At 39.9% G+C, this 23,489-nt stretch overlaps 1 protein-coding gene across 9 annotated transcripts in view; it reads right to left on the bottom strand.

Annotated features, from left to right (window-relative positions):
* The window catches only part of SEMA6D (semaphorin 6D), a 579,242-nt gene that overhangs the window by 379,691 nt on the left and 176,062 nt on the right, over positions 1–23,489 (bottom strand). For all 9 annotated transcript variants that reach the window (XM_060294307.1, XM_060294311.1, XM_060294309.1 and 6 more), the window contains exon 2: positions 5,046–5,126. The gene's annotated coding sequence lies outside the window, so the exon portion shown is untranslated. The remainder of the gene's footprint in view (positions 1–5,045; positions 5,127–23,489) is intronic.

Genomic DNA, 23,489 nt, shown 5'->3' on the forward strand with positions numbered 1-23,489 from the left:
TTCCTCTCCCTCTTCCTTTCCCCCCAACCCTCACAGCACATAAGTAGATAGAGTCTAAAAGCTGATGTGCATGACCAAAGGACGGGATGTCAAAGCATGTCTTCTTGCCTGATATGAGGATGCAATCATAGTATGCTTATACACTTATGTTCTCAGCTCTCCTTGCCCTCTACATTCCCAAAGAAAATTTATAACGTTTTAAAACGTTTTCCAGGATCATATTTGTGCCTTTACAATGTATTTTTATAATGTATATTTAGATAATTAATTAGAATTTTTTACAGATGTTTGATAGGACATCAGAGAACATATTATTAAAAACGATTTCTCTCCTTCTCCCTCAATTCAGTGATACAAAGATTGCCTTTTATCAGAGGCTCTCAATCTATCCCAATTTTCCATAAGTCACTGTGCTGTAATGACACTCTGTCAGATGCAAAAGTTGAAAATAAAAGGAGAAAATTCACTTTCGACTTTATTACACCAAAAATGTCTGAATGATAGATGGGACCACTGCAGATATGGTGGTTGTCTGGTTCCTATTGTTAGTCATGGGTTATTTTGATCAGCTGCAAAGTTTTAGTGGGTGACTAGAATAGAAAATATTTGCTGTTTTCTGGAGCTTCAGTGAAATGCTAATGAAAGTAGCTGAGATTTTAAAAACTCTACTTGAATTTCTATCAGTTTCCATTGTTTCATGATCCCATTACTGAGAAGGGACCTTAGGATCCCTTTTTGCTGATTATATCTCACCTCCATTTTGACTTTGAGGAGAAGCAGAGGTCAATGATTGAAAAGAGAAATTACCTTTTAGTTGGAAACACTGGAAATAACAGTATCCAGATCAGCCAGGTCGCAAGGAAGTTAGTTCACTGAGTTGTCAGTAGTATGGTTTACTGTGATGAATAAAAACTATAATTTTCAGGCTAATTGGGTTAGCTATAAACACATGGAAATCTGGATAGAGTCTCTTGAGATAACTTTTCCCATACTTAACTTTATTCCTATCTTAATTCTCTTTGGTTACTTTCCCAGATTAGTCACAGAACTTTGTGACCCAAAGAAAGTTGAAACTAAGTTCTAACATGAGGACGGAATGGACCATACCCAGGCTTAATGTTTTGTTTTCTTTGGAGAATAAACTGGTATGAATGAGGGTGGATTTAATAGTCAGAGAAGGTAAAAATGATGCTTCCATGTAGTTGGGGGGTCTTGAGATGAGGGAAGAAAATGGTACCACACATAGGTGAACATCTCCATCTTGGTTAACTTTGGATGGTGTTCAAATTTTATCCATAAAAAAACTAAATGGGGGCTTCCCTGGTGGTGCAGTGGTTGAGAGTCCACCTGCCGATGCAGGGGACACGGGTTCGTGCCCCGGTCCGGGAGGATCCCACATGCCGCGGAGCGGCTGGGCCCGTGAGCCATGGCCGCTGAGCCTGCGCATCTGGAACCTGTGCTCCGCAACGGGAGAGGCCACAACGGTAAGAGGCCCGCATACCGCAAAAAAACCCAAAAAACAAAAAACTAAATGGATGATACTCTTGGTTGGTATTTCATATGTCAGCCAATTTCTCTGACCCACATTCATTACGTTAATGTTCTTTTCTAGCACTCTGGATAAAAAATTTGGACCACTATGTTTTTGGGGTTTTTTTTAACATCCTTATTGGAGTATAATTGCTTTACACTGGTGTGTTAGTTTCTGCTTTATAACAAAGTGAATCAGCTATACATATACATACATCCCCATATCTCCTCCCTCTTGCGTCTCCCTCCCATCCTCCCTATCCCACCCCACTAGGTGGTCACAAAGCACCGAGCTGATCTCCCTGTGCTATGCAGCTGCTTCCTACTAGCTATCTATTTTACATTTTGGACCACTATGTTTAACTTCATCCATTATTCATAGTCCTTGATTGCTTTTAACATTAGTACATGAACTGGGAGCTCTGGAAGATTTTCTATAACATGTGTAATTGTTGAAATTTCCTGTTTATTATCTAGGTGACATTTTCCAATAATTATGGTTTTATTCTTAAAGGACATGTGATCAACAGTTCTTTTCAGGGGCAAAGACTATGGTATGTTCAAGCAAATTGTGTTTTTTTTTTTGACCCAAGACATTCCCACCCCCCACACCCAGTTCATACTGATTGTCTACAATGCTTGTAATGAAACAGAGTCAGAGAGTAAACTCAGGGCTATGGGGGTATATTTGTCTTAGAGATCAAACACTTAAAGCAGGATTTATGGAAGCAGAGGGCTGTGGGTCAATAGCTAAAAAAAACCCTGGACTGTAAACAAGTAAAGGACTTTCTGAGGTGTGAAGGAGAGGAGAAAGGAGACTGGAGGGGGTGGAAAGGAAGATAAGGGGAGGAAGATAAGCAGAGAATCTGGCTCAGTAAAAAGTATACATCTGAAAAGAATTAGAGGGAGGGAGGTCTAAGAAAGGCTGATTCACTTCATGGATCAACCCCAGAGACCCATTTCCCCCCATCTTGCTGACGGGGATCGTATTCTAAACATTTCTTCCATTCTCTCCCATGCTCTCTATCTGGAGGGATTCTAGGACACTGAAATTTAAGATCAGTGCAGCAAAATCACCAGAGAAAGGTTCAGACACAAGTCAGACACAATTTACACAGCTGACTCTTGTTGCTATCATAATTTAATACAAAAAAACCAAGTAGATTAGAACTCAGAACAACTGTTAGCCTTTGTTCAATGTGAAGACTCTTATGAAAATCTATGCAGATGCTTTTTTAATATAACTTTCAAATCAGACAAGTGCTATAAATAAGGAATCAACTTTCTAGCAATATAAAATTCTGTGTAGTGATTTTAAGTTCCTCAAAATGTTTCCTATTTATTATTTTATCTTTGGATAAATCTACAGAGGAGTAAGTACAGTGAATATTAACCTCATTTTATAGATTAAAAATTAAAACCCAACAGTTAAGTGACTATTTAAGATCTCAGAGGCAAAAAAAGAAAAACACTTCTCTAGCTAAATCAGCTATGGTGTTAGGATTAGGATTTAGGTGCACCGATTGCTAAATCATGGCTCTTTTTACCGTACCACTTTGTGTCAATGTATCTTTTCTCAAACAAGCCTATCTGGTCAACAGAGTGTTCTCGTATTGCAGAAGTGGCACAGGATTCAGTATCACCTGGTTCCCTACGGAGATTAGGAGCTTCAAGGCTAGCTTCAAGAAAACCTTCCCACAACCCAAATGACACAAGTCATTTTAGCATGATCTATTGGGTTTCTTTGTTAGCCTTTCACTCTTGATAACAAGAAGCAGAATTTGATATACAGAACTCAGATGAAACGATGACTTCTGTGGTCCAGAAGTGAGTTATTAGAGGGACCACTTCCACAGAGGTTTATGGTTTCATTAAGGCCAATCACATGCATGTCTCTCTTACTTTTTTTCTTTCCTCAAATTGCTCAGCTTTGAGGATTTTAAAAAGCCCTGTCTGTTTAACTCTGGCCTTTCTGATATCTGAGATTTAATGACTCTCCAATTAAGATGCTATCTTGAATTCCATGTATATATGAGAAACCATGACTTATGTATGGGAATTTGGGTTTGGTGGCAGTTCCTCGAAAGCACATCTAAATCATGAAATAAAGCATTAAACTCAAGTGCAAAGTAATTTAACTTTTAAGAGGAATGTGCTATTCAGATAAAAGAAACCATAATGGTACGATCATTTACTTTTATATGTATAAACGTGTGAGGCTGTGCTGTCAGTTCCAGGTATCAGTTTAAGTAATGCATCTTCCAGACTGTTTCACAATCATTCTTCCATTGTTCCATAAATAGATTATGCAAATACAAGCTGTTAAACTAAAAGTTGTTGCAATAATATAACTGAATAAATCAGCAGGGCAATGTGAGAGGAATATACTTAGAAGACTAAGTATGAATGCTGACTTACCAAAATACATCCTTTGAAAATTCACAGATTTAAGATATCTAGTACTAAATAATGGACAAATAAGTTGGCTAAAAGTCAAATTTTGTTCAATGTACCAGGGACCTGCTAAAAGGCCACATGAAAATGGAGACCTGAACATTTGTAGAAAATATACGAGAATGGAAGCCCTCAGAGAATTAAAGGTGCTGAATATAGGCTCACCTTATGATGATCTGACTCAACTTGAAGATGGTAATGAAATGAGTATTATTACTGAATTTAATCCATTAAATTCAACAAGTCAGGGTCCAAAGAATCTACCTGGGGCCTACATGATCTCGTTTAACTCCAGTAAACCACATCGTGGTACATTTTTTACTCTACTTTGGAAATGTGTCCAGAGACTGTTCTCTCCCATTAAAGATGGAATGCTTAATTACTACTTAAATCAATATTATATTTTGGCCTCAGATCTAAGACTCCTCTTTTCAAAACAATCTTCTAATAACACAATTTGCTATCCATCTGCCAATATCTTCACCATTATGCCTCTCTTTTTAAGAAACATCATATAGTTGTGCCTTTGATGCCAACAAGCGTCCAGTGCATACCACACCATCAGCACCAGGCAGTCTTCATTTTCAAGCAATCTCTTAATTGACTACAGATTTGGTTCCTTTAGAAATCCAATCTCTGGAACCATATTAAGGGTACGAATGCCCCCTGAGGTATTGAAAACTGAATTATTTACCTTTCTTTCTCCACATTGATCTTAAATGTTGTATCCCTTTGTGCTCTGAGAATCATATCTCTTCGGAATAGACATAGTTTCATTGTTCAAAACGGAGACCATTTACCTCACTTGGTCCAAGTGTACAGAAATAAAGAAATCTGATATTGCTTAGTTTCCCTATTTTTCACCAATACCAATAATACTAAGTTCAACGTTTATGGACTATAGATTTCCCCTGTTTTTACTGTGGTTTTGCAAGGTAATTGAATAGAGACCTGTATGGGTCAAAAAATTACACCTAAACAACTTTAGTTTCATATCTAGTGCAAACAGCCAGGTTCCAGTAATATTTAATATCCTTCATTGTTATATCTTTAAATCTTACCACGGCAAGGAAATGTGAAAATCCTTAAACTGCCGGCCTCAGTGTTCCCATGTCAACTGGCATATGCTCAGGTTGGAGATCCTGCCAAAAGTCAAAGGAAACATTTATGAGACAGAGCCTGATAGACGATTATTTTAATCCTGCATGTCCAGCACTGCCCGCAAGCTTGGTTTATGAATGCCTGCTGCTGCTTTAATGATAAGACCTCTTCAACACAGCTGAATGCAGTGAGTGCACGAATGGATTTTCTTTTTCTTTTTTTTTTTTCCCCTACCGTAACTAAGAGACTGATTATTGATCTCCACCTGGATGTTCCTATTGAGAACAGGCCATTCATGAATACAAGCAGGAAGAATAATGGTGCACTGCATGGGCAGTTTTAATAAACTGCAATAGGGACACAGTCTCTGTGGGAAAAAAAAGAACCAATCCAATCTTAATGTAGCATGTGCTTACATGACTAGAAATTCTGTGGGCATTCTATAGGCCAAGCATCAGAGAGTCCAGAGCTCCTGGGCTTTGACTCAGTGCCACGTCAGAGTGAGTATAAGACCCCAAGGACACCCTATATGCCTACTCGAGGGAAACTCCTAAGTCCTCTCTATTGCCCTTCGAACAGAAGCTCTGAAGGCTGGAATGGACGGATCTGACCACACAACTGGAACAGAGGGATCTGAACCCAGATGTGGCTATACAGAAACGCAAGGGATGTGAGCCCATTGGGAGACTCGAAAATCCAAAACCTGAAGTCAAGAGGGTGAAAAGTAGATGAAAAAAAGAACTAATTAGTACAGGCCACCTTCAGACCCAGCTAATGAGAAAACCTTTTCTGTTTTAGCCAGCCCCTTCTTGTGTTATCTGGCTACAGCTGACATAAGTCAAGCACTGAATTTAGCAGAAGTATATGCAAGAGGAACAACAGCTGTGATATTTAAAAGGGGAACTGGCTTTTTCAAGATCAGACACTGCCATCAACAAAGCAAGTGAGTAAGGCTTGTCTGGAGGGCAGATATAAACCCAAACTTGTTCCAGTCGTGTTGAGATGCTTTCTGCACAAATGAAGTTATTAAGCCAAAAAAGCCACAGGCGCGCTTTCCAACACATATAATTATGTTTCTTTTTAACATCTGATTCCAGCACCTACTTTGAGTACTAAAGTGTAGCATAAAGGCTTTAAACCTGAAATCCAAGGACCTCTCCCCTTAAAACAGTTTGCAAATTTTATGTGTTCTGTTTGTGAAGTATGTGCGCTCATCCCATCTCCCGCTCCCAGAAGGTCCACAGCTTTCATCGGATTTTTAAGGTGGACTCTGACGCATAAAAGGTGAAGAACTTTTGGATTGGCAGTCTGAGGATGGTGGTTCTAATCTTAGCTCAGCTTCTAACTGGTTTTGTGGCTTTCAGCAAACGGCTTCCCCTCGCTACACCTCAGTTTTCTTATCTGTGAAGTGAGAAAGCTGAACTAGAGAAATCCAAATACACTTCCAGGTCAACAAATCTAGGAAATGCCCCTAAAACTGGGAGGATTGAATTGGAAGATATCTTGCCCTGTCTGTTGGCCTAATCTCCTTATTTATGGGGGAGAAAATGAAGCCCAGAGAGGTTTTCATACAATACCTATGGTGAAGAGCAAGGATTGAACCCAGAATTTCCAACTCATATACGAATTCACTCTTCATTCTAACACACACGATGTTTGTAAAGCTCTATTCCCAGCTCACAGTTTTACTTATTGGCCGAGGGAGCGTTTCAGCCAGGCTTTCCCTGTCTTGGCTGGGATAGGGGTACAGTGTGTCCTTTGGGGTTCTCTCCCAGATTTTCTCAGGGAGAGCACATATGCTCGGGCCCCAGATAATTGTGCTTTCACACTCACAGCTGTAAGACAGACAAGAGAAAGCTGTCCACAAAAAAATAATCAGCATTTGCGAAAGTGCTCTGGGGCAGCTTCAGGAAGTGTTCCAGGAAAATTGCTATTATCAAAAGATCACTAGGTTCTCTCCTCCTGGATCCTATTCCACACTCAGACATTAATATTTTAGGTACATCGGTGATACTCATTTACTCATCCAAAGTTCAATAATCAGCAAGTACGCCTGGCAACAACAGACTGAATCCTTGCTTTCATGCAGATTACTGTCCAGCAAGGAACGATGGCCTCCTGGAATGTCTGCTGCAATCCTGCCTGTGTGCACCGAGAGCCAGGGGCAAGCACCGCCTCCCCAAGAGAGGGCACATGCTTCCTTTGAGTTGCCCTTTCTCGTTTATAAACACAGCTCAAGAGAATCTCTATTACTTTACTGTGAACCAGTTTATCCAAATACCTTTTGTTAAACCCAATAAAGCATGAGGCTCTGTATAGTCTTTCCTCATTCTGTCAATTCCTATTTGCTTATCAAAATCCTACATATTCAAAAACACCTAGATCAAATTCTTCCTTCTCAATCTACCAATATGACTTTATTACAGCTGCCTAAGAATGTACAGAGCAACTTCATTTATTCTCCTCTTACAGCACTTGAAGTACAGAAATGCTAAACCTTCACAAGTACACAGGAATTTTAAATCACTGAGTTCATTTTATCCATAAAGAAAGAGTGGTCTGGAAACACAAAGTCGCCAAGTTAATTGTTCATGAATTATTACAAATCAAAGGGAAATAACAGGAGAGTACATTTTTGTTTAGCATTTGCTCTGTGCTATGTTCTTTGTAAGATGTTTCAAATACATGATTTCATCTAATTCTCAGAAATGTCTTGCTCAGTGGATATATTATCATCCCCATCTACAGATGCAGTAAGCAAGTCTCAGAGGGAATAAATAACTTAAACCAGGTCAGACAGCTGCCAAGTGGTAGCTGGCAGGAGGTGGGTTCAAACTCAGCTCTGTCTGAGGATGCCAGACCACGCCAAAGGCAGTTCTTGTCCCCCCCACCCCCTCTGCTCTCTCCACTTCCACATGAGGGGATGAGAAGAGGAAGTGGTGGCATTTACTAAGAAAGGGGATTCGGGCAGCAGCCCCAGTGATAAACAGCAAGTCCCTGACAGCTTGGTCAAGGGCCCAATCTACTGACTACTTCTGAGATCCACCCTCCCTCCCCTACGAAGTGGCAGTGAGGATGGAGAAAGGCACGAGAGCACCATCTCTGTGGGAAGGAAAGCAAGGAAGACTAGCAAAATCTGAAAGTACCCGAGCTTCTGGCTGCTTATCAATCAAATGGGCTCTGGCAATCCTGTTCAGTCTTTAAGCTCCAGGGATGATAGTAGCTCAGTAGTTGTAAAATATAAAAAACTGTAGGATTCCGCCTTGTACACATCACTTTCAAAGGGAAGAGAGAATCTCCCAGTCCTTATTTCCAAATACTATCTACCTTCTACGCACACGAGGTATTGTGCAGTTTTTCACACCAAATGGTGGACAAGAACGGGGCTCCATGGGTGAATGCAGCTATTCCTCTGTGGATCAGTACCTTGAAGTATATCTACTTCAGGCGGACTTTCCCCAAAGGTTCTTGTAACTGTGACAGCCTAAGTACCTCTAAAATAATGATAATAACCACACTTTCTGGATATTTGGAATTTTTCACTTTACAAAGTACTTTACATGCACTATCATTTAATTTCCACAGAAACTATATAAAGTGAATAGGACAGTCATTATTAGTCCAACTTTAGAAATAAGGAAGTTGAAGTTAAGTGAAGTAATGTATAATTACAGAATCAAGATAATGTGTTAACAATGTAAAAACAATACAATTTGTACTTATTGAGGGCCTGCTAGGTGTCACACACCACTGCAAAGATTGTATAAATCTGCTCACTTCATCTTCATAACCACTCCATGACATAGATATTACCATCTTCAGACAAAGGATAAAAGAGGGTAAAATGGTTTTCCTAAGGTCATACAGCAAGTTAATACCAGAGCTAGGATTCAAATCCATGTTTAAGTCAAAGCCCAGCGTCTCAACCCAAATCTGACTGAGTCTAAATAAGGCAATCTAATTTCCAGAAATGTCCTTATTGCCTGAGTATACAGATTCACTAGCCTGCCATGCCTTGCCTTTCTTGGACATTCTGTGTCCTCTTTGTCACACTTTAAGACACAGAAAAATTCAAGTCATTAGTAACTTGCAGTCAAAATTCTTTAGTATTACTCTCCATAATCCAGGTAGTTGGGACAAAATGATCTATTTCAGAGTAGTCTAGCGACCTCATTTTATTTCCCTTGCTGTGTTCTTGAAGACTGAGCTCTGTTGCTCTTCTCACTTTCCCCTTTAGCTACTGATGGTTACCTGCCTACATATGTGCAAAGCTGTATATAGCACATAATGAGAACGCTCAGAAAACCTTTTCCTTACCCCTTTCAACGGTTCAGGAAAAAAAAAAATTAAACTGACGAACTGTAGCAAGAAGATAGAAAAGAAAAGATATGTGAAAGCACTTTCCTTTCAAAGAGTGACTAGTTCTCAGGTCCCCTTGCATATGGCACCAGTGTGAGTGAAAATGTGGCAATACTTCAGGAATGCTGTAGGGCAGGTGTCTCTGCATACATATGCATAATGTCCTTTTCACACTGTGGAGCTACCAGATGCCTAGTTCTGCTTGGAAGGGGCCTGGTAACCCACTTGAAATCGTGAGGATTCATAATTCATTTACGCAAGCTGCAAAACCCCTCTAGATGACATCTCCTGCCCTGAAGAATGATTGAGAGAAAGATGTAATAGAGCCGAAAATGACAATGAAATATTAGCAGCACCGGCAGAGTTTATATGAGGCCCCCAGCTAGATGAGAGAATTATGCAAGTCAAAAGAAGAGCCTTCAGGCAATGACAGGCAAAAACAAAGGAAGAACGTCTAGGTGTCAAAGACTAATTTTGTTGCTATGGGGAAGGCCCTGAGGCATTGATTCATTTTATAGGCAGGTATGCAGCCCTCTACCTTGAATTCTCCAAGGGCTGGGCAAAACCACTCCTCCATTTACATTTGACCTCTAAAATTACTTGGTGCTCTGAAGAAGTGTTTCAGGGTGAAGATGGGTAGTTAGGATGGACCCAGGCTCTGCCTGAGGTGGAACTTTAGGCTCTGATCCTGTTTTCTCCTGGCACCATCCACCTCCAATCAAATCCTTCCCCATTCGCTCTCAAAATTTTTTTCTGAAACACCAAGCTCTTTCCATCTCCCTCTACTCCCTTACCTGCCTCCCACTCAGGGGGGAGATCCCTGCTCCATAGAAGAGAATACAAAGCTCTTTAAAATCCTGCCCTGCTTTTTCACCTCTTGCCGCATGGAGCTTCTTGCATCTCCTAAAATGCTTTCAGTTTACTGTGCTTTTGCCCTGCTGTCCCCTCAACGCCTTCCTCACTTCTCCACTGGGCATACTGCCGACTCATTCTCTAAGGAACAGCTGCCACATAACTAGCTGGGTGAAGACTTTCTCAGCCTCTAGGAAGGAGCTAGTCATTCCCTCTGCTGTATTCTCATGATACCTGGCACTCATCTCTACTTGACCACTTTGCACCCTCCACTAGAATTATAGTTTACAAGGTTTAGGCTGCACAAAACTAGGGATTTCTGGAGGGCAAGAGCAATGCCTATAAATATACCTTTTTATCCTTTATACAGAGCAAAGTGCCTGAAATATATTTGCTTAAGAAATATGTGTTGATTGGAAAAAAAAAAAATGAATGAATGCCTCCCTCATTTCCCTCCCATGTGCTTTTAGTGATTCAGCATGTGATTTTTTTAAATAAAAAAATTATTTATTTATTTATTAACATCTTTATTGGAGTATAATTGCTTTACAATGGTGTGTTAGTTTCTGCTGTATAACAAAGTGAATAAGCTATACACATACATATATCCCCATATCTCCTCCCTCTTGCGTCTCCCTCCCACCCTCCTTATCCCACCCATCTAGGTGGTCACAAGGCACAGAGCTGATCTCCCTGTGCTATGTGGCTGCTTCCCACTAGCTATCTATTTTACATTTGGTAGTATATATATGTCCATGCCACTCACTTTTGAAACACTCCAGTGGTGATACTGGAGAATAAAGGCAACTACAGAAGGCAACAGATCAGAGTACTGCCTTGGCATCTTTGTTCTGAAATCTCTCTCTTTGGCCAATTTCTTCTTTCCTATAAGTGACACCCCTCTATTATGATGCTAGGGTTTTCTCAGGTCACAGTATTAAAGCTCCCAGACAGAGTTAGTACTGTATGCTGCAAAGAGCTGGAGCTTTGCGATCAGACAGTCCTTGGCTCAAATCCAGGTGTGGTCTTCAGTAGTAATGCGAGCTGGAGCAAGGTTCAGAATCTAGCTGAATTTCAGGTCCCCCCTTGGTAAACTGAGGATGAATTCCTACCCTATAAGGCTGTTGTGAAGATCAAATTAAACTGTAGCTGCCAAAACATGGCTCACTGTACACTCTTAATAAATAGGAACATTTATTTTTACATCTTCGGCCTCTAGAATAGAGATTATCCTTTATGGGGCGGTTAGAAGGTGGTTTATATACTGGAATCATCTGGGATGACTTTCCAAACTACATCCCCACTTTCCTTTCTAGAAACACTCGTGTGGTATACTATCACAACTACAGATTGAAGTATGTTTTCTTTCTCAGGAGTTATCAGACAGGAAGGAGATTGAGAATCACTTCTCTAGAACACACCCTGGAAAGTTTTGCTCTTTACTTCACAGCTATAACTCTAACTGGGACCCTAAACCTCTCACCCTGAAACTGTTATAGTATCTTCCTAGCTGACCTTTTTATTTAGACATTTTCCTCTTGTCAATTCATCCTATATATAATAGCAAACATAATCTCTCAAACTCCAGAAAGGCAGAGCAATCTTTTGATGAAATGGACACCTCAGGAGTCCCCACTGGGAGAGGCAGGCACCTTTCCCCCAAACACCCCCTGCATGCTCTTTCATACCTTTGTGCCTTTGACTATGCTCTTGCTTCCAGCTGAAGGGTCCTTCCCTGCCCTTCCTAGTCTCTGCTCCCCCAAGTTGTAGAGCTAAATAATTTCTACACGTTGTGTAAGACAAGCTCAAGCAGAGCTAACAGTCCCCTCCTTTGTGCCACCACAGGACCTAGCACACCTCTCTTATTGCATTCATCACACTGTTACTAGTTATTAGTTCACAATTTTTTTTGCTGTACAAAATTGTGAATTCTTTAAAGGGAGAAACTGTGTCTTAATTATTCATGTATCTCCCCATAAAGTAGATACTCACTAAATTTTTATTGAACTGAATTAAATTGAACTGAGATGAATCCCTGTTCATGCTCCATTTAAGCATTTAACTTGCTACTGCCAACAGCTAAGCTCTACATATGTGTGCATGTATATCTGCATTTCTGGTGTTTTCTCATCACTTTCATGTTTTTCCCCAGGGGATTCTCAGACAAAGATTATGTAAAAAAGAAGAGTTGCACATTTACTGGTCAAGTTCATTTCAGAACTCAGGGAGGCTGGGCAAACTCTCCAGCCAACACGGGGATTGTGAAAAAAGGCTTTGTTAAAACATCCTGTTGCTTCCTCTTCACTAAATCCAAACTCCTTCAGGTAGACGGCAAGATGGCACTGCCAACTTGACTGAAACTCCACCCAATCTAACTGCCTGGACTGGCCTAGAATGCATAATTGTTTCTCTCTGTGACTGTCCTGCAAACAGGACAGGATTCTGTTCTCACATGTCTCCCTCTCTAGTGGGTGACACTGCTGCAGGCTGGTTTTCCTGTGTATTCACACTTCTGTGATGGATGTGTTAGGGCTCTTGGAGTCCGAGAATCAAGCTTATTCCTTGATTCAATGTTCATTCATTCATTCATCAAACATTTACTGACCCTCTTCCTTTTGTCACATGCAGTGGTAAGTCCTAGGGAAATAAAGACGCATAAGAAAAAGAGTTACCTAGGATGGGGAGAAGACAGAACATGAACAAATAATGACAGTAAAATAAGACAAATGGAAAATAGATACTTGTGCATAATGTCAAAGGGGCCCAGTGAAAGTAGATAAAGAGAGGCTGATGTCTTTTCCCACTTGTAAACTCTGCAAAGAACCTGAGTGCACTCAACACAGACATCTTACTCAGTCCCTGAATATTCCCCATGAACCCAAAGACTGTGGAGAAGAGTGCTAACCCTTTGACAGAAATTCCTGGGTGGCTCTAAGAGCCCAAATTTCCCCTCTGAAGAGCTATCATCCCATCCTCAGAGAGACCTGTATTGTGCTAACAGAAGAGTGGTGCTGTCACATTGCAGCATCTTAAAATCTCTGTTCTCCAATATATGTAACTTCATGACTTTGACCAAGTATAAGATGCAGAACGTAACTAAGAAGGAAATACGGTTAAGTCATATTCCAGAAGAACCTTCAATAAAATCCTACTCCAGGTCTAAATCTACAACTGTACTGTCCAGTACATTAGCCACTAGCCACATGTAGCTCTTTAAATTTAGATTATCTAAAACTAAATAAAGTTAAACTTACAGTTCTGCAATTGCATCAGTCACGTGCCATGATTTCAACAAGCACATGTGACTAGTGGCTACCATACCGGACAGGTATTGAACACTTTCATCATCACAATTATTTTCTAAAGGACAGTGCAGCTCTAGAAAATGATTTGAATTTTTTATTCATGGATTCATTTATTTTATAATTTTATGACTTGCTTACTTTCTAAAAGACTCAATTCTGAGTTCTGGAGCAGGCAAAGATAAAAAGCTAAAAGTTTTCTGTTGTTGAAGGGCTAACCATTTGGTGGTAAAGACAAATATTTAGTAGAAAGAAAAAAACTGGATATTGTGCAATGGGGGATATGAGGGCACGGAGACAAAACAGCCTAATCTTGCCTAAAGTAACAGGAGACCTCAAAGAGAGGGGACAGGATGTGATTCTCAGGGGATGAGTAGTTACCTTCCTAATTTAAAAAATGGAAAGGGCACTGGAGATGATGAGAACAGTATATGCAGTCACAAGGCATGGAAGAGCTTAGCATGCTGCAGGTGTTTAGTATTACTGAAGTAGAGTGTAAACTTTTGGAAAGTTGGGTGAGAACAGGCTGGCAAGGTAGATGCCACAGTGTGCTAAGAGGTTTTGGGTGAGCAGGTGGTGGGAGGATGGGAGGTCACAGACCATATACACGGTAACTAAGAACACTGAAGTTATATAAAGCCGGATTAGACTAAAAATTTGCCACTTGTAGCTTTATTTGGCAAGTTTTAAAGTCTCATTGAATCCCATCTTTCTGTAAAACGGTGTTACTAACACTGCTAACCTTTTATGATTATTGTGTGGATTAAATGAGACCACGTGCTTATCAGTGTGTGTGGCACATGTTAAATAATCAAAAATGAAAATAACTAATTTATTCTATAAGGAACATGGAATCAACAAAGCATCTGAGCAGAAGTATAAAATGATGATACTGTATAGAGAAATGACACAAGACAATCAGTGATATCAATAATAATTTTAAAATGGCTAAAATTTACAGAGTATCTTACTACATGTAAAAGTGTGATTCCAAGTGCTTTAAGTAAGTTAATTTATTTAAATCCTCTCAACAACCCTATGAGGTAGGCCACCATTACTTGCTCCCTTTTATAGATGAAAAAACAAAGGCACAAGGTTGTTAATTTGCCACACAACTACTAAGTGACAGGCCGGGATTCAAACCCAGATGTCAGGCTCTTGAATCTACACATTCAGCTTCTGGGTTCTGCTTCTGTTAGAAATTCTTTGACAAAAGTCTGCCTGATTTTATATCGAATTATTTCCCACCACAGCATGGCCTCAAAATAATTTTATTTAAGTACAGATCTTTAAAAAATTTCTCGGGCTTCCCTGGTGGTTGGGGGTTCGCCTGCCGATGCAGGGGACACGGGTTCGTGCCCCGGTCTGGGAGGATCCCACATGCCACGGAGCGGCTGGGCCCGTGAGCCATGGCTGCTGAGCCTGCGCGTCCGGAGGCTGTGCTCCTCAACGGGAGAGGCCACAACAGTGAGAGGCCCGCGTACCGCAAAAAACAACAACAACAAAAAAATTTCTTATACCATGAAAACCAGAAGACAGTATATGTGTTCTAGAAATATTCCATAGATAATCATCTGGATAGAAATGGGCAAATGCTTGATAAAGTGTGTATCATTAGAAAGGTAGGTTCAAAATCTCCTTGGATAATCGAGACTTGACTATAATTCACAGCATCCTCATCAACAGTGAGCCTGTAACAACTTTTCATAAAAGTCAGCTTCCGTTTTAGAAAATGGGGCTAATGTGTGCCTCAGAGGTTTGTAAGAAATATTAAGTAAGAGAATGTGTAGAAAGCATTTTGTACTGTGTGTGGCACACAGAAATAGTTCATTCAGAAGTAGCTTCTGCTGCTACAATTTTTGTTCTTTTAATTAAAGTGTCATCTTCTAATACAAGGTCTGCTGAGTCTTGAAAAGCCTTTCCTAAGATTCACTTGAACTCTCTTAAACATCTTAAGGATGGACAGAAGGGTATCATAGATATGAAATTCTTCAAAACAAACACATCCCAGTCTATGACCTAAATTCCAACTCTCCTTATATAAAACTTTCTCTGATTCAGTTTCAGCAACACTTTTCAAAACGTCCCTGTTTATACCCAAACTGAGCCCAGACGAGCCCAAAACAACATTTTCATTGACTGACCTCAGCAAAGGCCTCATCTCTCAGGGAAGTTCTTCCAAATGTCTTTTCTTCTGATATTCTGTCCTTTAGTTTGACGTTCATCCTCATATAATTCCACTTTAATGGGGGAGATGATATAATTATGCTTCAAATTTGTTTCACTCCTTTAGAGCCCAGCCTCTCCCCATGGGGCCTTGTCTAGCATGACCATGTTTCTCCCAGTATAAGGCACTGGCCTGGGTCTCAGCATCGGTCAAGACGGCATGTTCTTCCCTGTTGGTGTTGGCAAGCAATAATTGTTGGAAGCACATATCCTCAAACCACCGAAAGCAAATTGTTCTTTTTTTGGTCTTACAAATTTGGTAGAATCAGAAAGCAGATGTAGGGCATCATCCAGGAAGCCAGAGGAGTTGAAATCCAGGAGGTCAGGATTTGGGAAGAGAAGAGGTTCAGGTGGTTGACTGATATATAGTTACCAAACCCTGAGTTGAGAGAAATTCTTGGAGAGATTCAGCAGAAGGGCTGGTAAGAGAACCAGGAAGTTGAATGTTGCTTTGGCACTTGATTAAAAGCAGATTGTTGGGAGCTGAGTTGTCATGGGAATCTCACTGGACTAGAAAGCTCACTGTGGGTTTGCAGCCTAGAATTATCAGCTATGTGACCTTGAGCAAATCACTCAACCTCTTTTATTCTCTGTTGTTTTTTCACCACTAAAATGCAGATAATAATTGAAAATAGAAACTGCAAAGAGATTTTCTTTTTTTAACTGAGAAAATGTATAACAGTTCATATTTTTTTAAGTGTCTATAAATGTATACACTATTCTCACATAAAGAATTTATGTGATTATTTTTGGCAAGACTAGTGGCTCAAAAATGTTGACTAAAACATTTTCACACAAATCTTTCAGTGGTATATAGCAATGGCCACTTTATTTATTTTTGCAGTACGTGGGCCTCTCACTGTTGTGGCCTCTCCCGTTGAGGAGCACAGGCTCCGGACGCGCAGGCTCAGCGGCTATGGCTCACAGGCCCAGCCGCTCCGCGGCATGTGGGATCTTCCCAGATTGGGGCACGAACCCGTGTCCCCTGCATTGGCAGGCGGACTCTCAACCACTGCGCCACCAGGGAAGCCCACACTGGCCATTTTTAAAGCACAAAGAGGTTCAGTATCTTTGTCAAGGTTATACAACTGGTAAGTTTAGCCATGGAGTGTGGCTCCTGAGCCAGTGCCCCTAATCATTAGAGTGTAGTTCCTCCCTAGATGAGGGCCCTTACAGTCACTGTGGTTTACCTGAGTTCCAAGGGCAAAGGTATCAGGTTGGCTCCTGAAAGGTTGATGATAACTACTCAGAGCCATCACCTGATGCCAGAACCCCTACAGCAGTGGCCACAGCATCACCCAACACCACTTCCTTGTTCTCACTTCTGAGTCTTCACACATGCCCTTCCCTGTGTCTAAAATTATGAAGTCTTCCCTCTTCTGTGCCAAGCTATATCTCTCCAATCCTTTAAAATTTAAAACCATAATTTGAAAAGATACATGTACCCCAATGTTCATTGCAGCACTATTTACAATAGCCAGGACACGGAAGCAACCTAAATGTCCATCAACAGAAGAATGGATAAAGAAGATGTGGTACATATATACATAATGGAATATTACTCAGCCATAAAAAAGAACAAAATAATGCCATCTGCAGCAACATGGATGTCCTAGAGATTGTCATACTGAGTGAAGTCAGACACAGAAAGAAAAATACCATATGGTACTGCTTACATGTGGAATCTAAAAAAAGGGTACAAATGAACTTATTTACAAAACAGAAGTAGAGTCACAGATGTAGAAAACTAACTTATGGTTACCAGGGTATAAGGGGTGGGGATAAACTGGAGATTGGGACTGACATATACACACTACTATCTATAAAATAGATAACTAATAAGAACCTGCTGTATAGCACAGGGAACTCTACTCAATACTCTGTAATGGCCTATATGGGAAAAGAATCTAAAAAAGAGTGGATGTATATATATGTGAAACTGATTCTCTTTGCTGTACACCTGAAACTAATGTAACATTGTAAATCAACTATATTCTAATAATTTTTTTTAAAAAATGTTAAGATTTTATGAAGTCAAATCTGTCAATATCTTCTTTTGGTTTCTGCATTTCTGTGTCTTAATAAAGGCTTTCTCGTTTAGGGACAAAATAACATTTTTATTTTCTTTCAATGATTTTAGTATTTTGCTTGTTTACCTTGAGGACTTTGATCCATCTAGAATGTATTTTGAGTAAGTTAAGTGGACAGAATCTTTGTCTCTTTGGATAGTAATTTGATCCAACACCATTTCCTGAATTATTCAGCCTTTCCTCCCCAGATTTATACTCCCTTTACAATACACCAAAGAATGTTCCATTTTTGTAAAGGTTTTATATATATATATATATATGTTTTAAAATAAGGCACATTCTGTAAAATTTTAATTATAAATTTAAAAATTTGAGTATAGTATTTAAATAGTCCTTGTTCAAACAGTTGAGTGGATATTCAATAAATATGGCTGTTGATCATAAAAAATAAAATAAAATGAAATAAAATTCTCAGCTGAAGCCTCATGGGAATGGGGAGTAGGAATTATAATGTTTTTCATCAGCATTTCATGATATTGAAAAGAAAACAACAATAACAAAAACCCTTGTTCATTTTATTGGCATAGACACAGACTCTAGGACTCTTGGTCCTACTCTGAAGATGTACAAAACACAAGCAGAAGTTCAGGGATTTATAGCATCAAAAGTGAGGCATCTGTGACTTTAGATGGTTTGAAAGTATATCTTATCTGATAGTAGCCAATAAAGCAGGTGACAGTGCCAGATCAGATAAGAATAAAGAACATCTCCAGCCAGAATTAAAAAGGCTATTTTGGGATATGTCAAAAGGAGTAAAGCTAGATTGGAAATGACTGCAAAGGTGATTAAATACGTGAGAACAAAGAGAACACTTCCTGAGTTCTAGCTAAGAAGGGGAAAATTCTTAATCATCTTTTAATTGTACCTCATAATTAGCCAAGTCACAAATGCCATGGTTGGGATTAAAAGATTTTTCATAAGGCAGAAACTGTTATGGATTTTTTGCTAGGGAAAGAGCTCATCGTTGGGGGATGGAGTGAGTGCTGAAGCCTTTCAATCTACGTAACGATTTGAGAAAGCAGGCCTTACAAGCATATTTGTCCATAACGCACATTTTGAAAGATACTGTTCTTCTATTTTTGCTTTTTCCCTTTTCCAAAGGAAATGAAAAACAGTGATGGAAATTTTTCCAGGGGAACAAAATCTCAACAAACAGTGAAGCAAATAGCCACTGGAAATTGCTTATGAAGCTCTTAGAGATAATGGCTATATGATATCATAGTTATGTTATAATATCTTCAATGACAAGCAGTAAAGAGTAAGAAAATGCTGAAGTTATATTTGAGTGAGTTACTCCAGACTCAATATTCTTAATTCGTATTACAGAAGGCATGGGAAACAGGTTAATTACTTACAGAAATGAAACAATAAAATCACCTCTAACAAGCATGCATATATCAATGTATAATTGGTACAGCCACTATGGAGAGTAGTATGGAGGTTCTGTAAAGAACTAAAAAATAGAGCTACCACATGATCCTGCAATCCCACGCCTGGACATATATTTGGAGAAAAACATGGGGCTTTCCCAAGTACGCTGAGTTTGTCACTGACATGTCCTTTGTGGAGACCGTAGAAATTATGCCTATATTGTTGTTATTACGAGAGATATTGGCTCTTGGGGGCACAAGACTTTGAAGCATCTGCCCAGTATAGACCTTGTCTCCTTACAGCTGACCTGTGCTGCACAGAATTCTGTGACGGCTCCCAATAGAAGATAAACGTCAGGGGCTGCCCCTGCTGGCATGCTAGGTTTCCCATCCAGATCCTTCTAAATGAATATGATGTTGAATATCTTCTATGGCAATCTTGTGGGTCTGAATGTTTAGCTGAGCCCAAGAAAACACTCTGAAGACACTGCTGGATATTTCAACTTAGTCTTTTGACCACCAAAGCATATGCTTGAAGGCTAAGAGTATGATAACATTAGAGTAACAAAGGTTCTGGATCAACTGTGACTGCTTATGGAATACCAGAATTCTCCCCTGCTTATATGTGTTTTCCCATTTCCTTGAGGGAGACATTTCTGCTGCTGCTGATTCTTCGGAACTGGTAAAGTCATTTGTGGAGGCCAGCCAAAGATTTCTTGATTAGAATCAATTCGTAAGTGTAGTCTTCTCAATCTGCCATATGCAGATGGCCAAACAGAACAGAAACACAGATATGCCAGACAGGAGTTTCTCCCCAGAGACACACTTAGTGGTCGGCTGAATGGCAAAGGCAATCAGAGATGTTCCTCATTTTCATTAGAAACCTTTGCTTACCCTGGTGGCAACCTGTCTCAACTGGGGTTCTTGGAGAGAATTAAGCTCTAATGCACTTGAAGCATCTATGTTAGTTCCCTATTGTTGCTGTAACAAATTACCATGAAATTAGTAGCTTAAAACAACATAAAGTCAGAAATCTGAGATAGGAATCACTGAACTAAAATCAAGGTGTCTGTCGGCAGGGCTGTGTTCCTTCCAGTTGCTCCAGGGGGCATCCATTTCCTCGACTGTTCCAAATTCTAGAGGCTGCCTGCATTCCCTGGTTCATGTCCCCTCCTCCATCTTCAAAGACAGCAGCATAACATCTTCACATACATTTCTAACTCTGACCCTCCTACCTCCTGCTTTGACTTGCGGGGACCCTCGTGATTATATCAGCTCACCCAGGCAATGTGGGATAATCTCCCCATCTCAGGATCCTTAATATAATAACCTCTGCAAAGTTTCTTTTGCCATGTGTAATAACAGACTCACAGGTTCCAGAGATTAGGGAGTGGACATCTTTGTGTTGGGGTCATTACTCTGCAACCTTTGTTTATAATAAATTAATTTCTCTCTTATGCAACTAAAATGGCACTAGTTATGTATCATCCTCAGAAGAACTGAGAAAACTGTCACCCAAATCATTTTAGTGATTTAGATGAGGAACTTCCATTGTGAAAGAGTGCTTGGTAAGAATAATGCCTTAAATGAAGAGGCAGTGAGACATTTTTAGTGATAGTAGTTTTATAAATTCTTTGAAAATTTGGATAGAGAAGCAGGCAAAGGAGCTAGGCATTGAAAATTAAATGTGCACCCAGAAAGCATATGGTAGTGATTTTAAGATGCATTGTTGGGTAAATACATCTACAAAAGAGAGGGATATTGGGGCAACAAGAGTGGAAGAAAACGTGAATATGAATGGTTGATGCCCCTAAATTCCATCTTTTCTAAAAATGTGCAAGTTATCAAAGTTGTCTTTAATTTTTAAAAATCTAGCCTTTATTCTAATGACCTCTGCATACTTCAGTGGATACTCCCACAAGAAACATTCAGCAAAACGTGCATGTGTATAGAAACCACACAATAGCTGGTTTCACTCCTCCCCCAAAAAAGAAAAAAAAAAAAAAAATCAGTAGCTGTTTCTGTCCCCAGATTTCATCTTGGGTCTCTTGGTGAAATGTGCAGTTCAATTTAGTGTTGACAGATCAATCCAGTGAGTGTGAGTTTATATACAATTCAGTATTAACTTCCAGCCAACTGTAAACCAAAGCACTCTAGTTAGACAAAGTCACCTCTTCCTAGTCGGCTCGACATTATCTTTTAACCAGTAATAGGAGCCAGTGTCTGTGGGATTGACCCTTATGATCATCACATAAGGTCCAGTAGGAAGACTGGAAGACTCATTACTGTAAGTTCTTATTTAGAGTTGAGTGAAGTTTTTGGTATAAACTTTAGGCTACCTAATCTAGCTGCTAGAATGTTTTCCATCATAAGAAAGAGTTCTGTAGTGGTAGACAGGAGGCCTGGCTGTAGTCGTGGCTCTGCCAGTACCCAGTGTGTATGTGCCTGGAGAGCAGTTCAGATAGCAGGGGAGAAGCCAGTTGGCTGAGTGGGGTTACTGATGCTTATTTGGGGGAAACTTTTATGAGTAGAAGCAGGAGCTGCTGTCCAGTAGAGGACTTAACAGTACCTCACAATTTAAGAGGAAATACTTTCAGAAGAGAAAGGAGAGCAAAAGGGGTTAACCTGTCAGACTGGTAAACTGAGAAAGCAAGGACCAAATTCAGGAAGAAAAGCTCATGAAAGACCCAAGAGTCCTCCTGAGAAGGAGGAGAATAAGAAAAAGAATTGGTCCATAGTAAAATCTGAGCTGTGAATGCACTCTTTGAAACCCTAGACTGCTTCTGACTCATGTCCCCACCCCTACCTCTTGATTATTAATTACAAGGGGAAGCTAACACATCAGACAATATAGAAAATGGAGGAAAAATATCAGTTTAGTAGGGGAGACAGATCCCAAAACCAGTAAAAAGAAAACAAAAATAACAAATTTATATAAATGCTATCAAAGGAGAAGGATACTTAGAGAATCACAGGAGGTTACTTTCTACTACTGTCTCCAGAATAGACCTTTCTGAGGAATTGATATTTAAGCTAAAATTAGAAAGAACAGCCCTGTGAAGACTCACAGAGCTTGAGGGAACTGTATTTGCAAAGGTCCTGAGGCAGGAAAGAGCCTGTCCTGTTTGAAGAACTGGGGAAAAAACAGTGAGGCTAGTTCAAGATGAATAATTGAGGTGAAGTTAGAAAGGCATATGTGGTAGATCACTCTTAGGCAAATATTCACTTCCTCCCTCGTAACCACTTCCATGGATGAAGATAGTTGTCTACTTCACTGTTGTTGGACTTGACCATGTGATTTGCTTTGGCTGCACAGTGGATGGGTGAACTCTGCTAACTTAACTTTGGCCTCAGCCACCATCACTTCTTTGGTCAAGGGATACTGCACATAGGATGCAAGAAGAGGTTTAAAATAAATGTGCCTGCTCAGTTGGGCTCACTCTGTTGCACTCTTGTCACTGTGATGCAAGAACATATCCTAGACAGTCCATTGATAGCAGGTGGATGAGAGACACGAGTGACTGACATGGATCTAACATGCAGCTTGGAGTCAAGAGCAGCTGAGCCAGCCCTACCTAGTTCAGCCAACCTCCAGCTGATCTGCAGATGCTTGAGTGACATTAAAGCATAGTTGTTTTAAGGGTGCTTTGTTATTCAGCATTTTTTGGGAATAACTGACAGAGTATAGAAGGGTCATCTTACAGAGCTTATGGGAAAAAAACTGAAGAGTTTTAAATCGAGAATGATATAATATGAATTATATTTACTGCAGCTCACCTTGGCTTCTGTGAGAGGCCAGTGAGGAGGAAGCAGTTAGAATAGTCCATTTGGAAAGAATGGTAGCAATGCAGTAAAAGAGAAATGAATTATTTTAAATAAGTCTTGGGTGCAGAATCAACAGTACCGGCTAGTTATATTCCGAGAGAAAGGAAAGTGAAGAACTAAAGAGTGACTTCCAGGTTTCCAGCCTGGACAGCTGGATAAAGAGTAAAACACTTTTGGTTTTCCATATTACTATTTTTTTCACAATAATAATGTAAATGGCTATACAGTCAGTTAGCATATCATAAATTACTTAATCATTATTTTGAACGTTGGTTTGTATCCAGTTTTATTCTTTCACCAAAAACTCAACACTTAACCTCTAAGTACAGGTAATTCTCATATATTTTAGATGTGGGAGGGGGTGTAGATTCCTAGAAATG

The sequence above is a fragment of the Globicephala melas genome, chromosome 2 (genome assembly GCF_963455315.2).
Source record: "Globicephala melas chromosome 2, mGloMel1.2, whole genome shotgun sequence".
Taxonomy (NCBI): domain Eukaryota; kingdom Metazoa; phylum Chordata; class Mammalia; order Artiodactyla; family Delphinidae; genus Globicephala; species Globicephala melas.